The 1,467-nt window shown below is 37.4% G+C and overlaps 1 protein-coding gene across 1 annotated transcript in view; it reads left to right on the forward strand.

Moving 5' to 3' along the window:
* Nucleotides 1-349, forward strand: part of LOC139708621 (laminin subunit alpha-like) — a 129,059-nt gene extending 128,710 nt beyond the window's left edge. The window contains 1 exon segment of the mRNA XM_071620562.1: nucleotides 1-349. This exon segment is cut by the window's left edge and continues 360 nt beyond it. The gene's annotated coding sequence lies outside the window, so the exon portion shown is untranslated.
* Nucleotides 350-1,467: the final 1,118 nt, after the last annotated feature.

The raw sequence follows: 1,467 nt of genomic DNA on the forward strand, positions 1-1,467 counted from the left end.
GAAGAGATTTTTCTTGTCTACTTTTATTCAGCAGCAAAATTGTGATGATTTACATCATCTGTTTTAATCACCATCATTTTTATCATGTACATGATTTATATGAAAATTTGCAAATGGATCCAGAGTTTATGCTGACTTTTGCGCATGATTGGCAATTATTGTTTTCTCAAGATATTTTAAGCGTCCAACAACTCACAAACTGCCATCAGGAACTGGTATTGTATCCATGGCTGCTTATTTTCACTATGGTGCTATGTTTCTTAAACTCATGAATCATTTGAGATTAGGCTATGCAAACCAAATGTGTTATAGTGGTTGTCTGACTACATGTATGTATTACACGAATATGGGGGAGAGTTCTATTTTTATATAAGAATTTTTTTTTTTTAATTAATGCCTCCACTCTGAATGGTGCAGTGAGGCATTATTTTAGCTGCGGCTGAATTATGGTATGATTATTCATTCCACCAAAAGGAAAACTGTGGTAAAATTTGGTGTATAATTTAGGAGTATCAAAATGACAATGAATTGTGGAAATCTCTGAACATACATCATAATCAGTGTCTGTTTGGGACTTTTCTTATTTTAAACTCCATGGTATCAGTAGGTAGCATATTTTCCTTTTCTTCCAGTAACACAGTAGTATGAATATATATTTTGTAGTAGTTGGGAAGTCCTCTTTAACCTCTGCTTGCCTGCTACAAAAAGTGTTGGCAATTACTGCTTCTCCATTATGCTCCATGGTAATTGAGGCATTCTGGTGACACAGTCATGCAACATCCAGTTTTCGATGTGCCCAGAGTAGCAGGCAACGAGAAGGGTAGAGAGGGGCGCCACGCCCATGAATTGTGGTAAATTTACGTGTGCCAATCAGTGGTTTGCGTGTTGAGACATCGACTTTACACTCGTCTCTCTGTTCACACGTGTTTTGCCGCAAAACTTCTCTTTGTGCTTTTTCAAACACTCACACTAACCGCTTTTATGAATGTTTTTTAACTCTTGTTTGTTTTTATTCCCGTTGCAAAGTGACACTGTAATATGGATTCTGGCTGAAGACACTCACAAAAAAAACATTAGTCAAGTTATTCCACAAGTCTTCCTCATACACAGAACAAGGCATCAGTGTCTTTTCATTTTTTTAGATCAACGATCTCTCTTATGCCTCACAAAAAGCCAGTTGTTTGCACCAAGTGCTCTCTAACATTTGAGCACATTACATAGCCTGCATCTTCTGCATATAACGTGTACATGTGATCTGACACACCGTACTTGGCCTTAGTCCGCCACTATTCTTGTCTTCTTGCCAGAAGCATGTTCAGACCAGTCCACTTTTCCCTTTCCGCTCGATAGGTTCCTGTTTTAGAAATATCCTGTCTGTTTACTCCTTATGAAGAAGCAAAAAAAAAATACTAACAAGGGTTTTGCTTGCACACAAATATATGCACAAATACATTCTCTCTCACACAA

This window comes from Diadema antillarum, unplaced genomic scaffold (assembly GCF_040938485.1).
Source record: "Diadema antillarum isolate AM-2024a unplaced genomic scaffold, OU_Dant_1.0 seq00001356_RagTag, whole genome shotgun sequence".
Taxonomy (NCBI): domain Eukaryota; kingdom Metazoa; phylum Echinodermata; class Echinoidea; order Diadematoida; family Diadematidae; genus Diadema; species Diadema antillarum.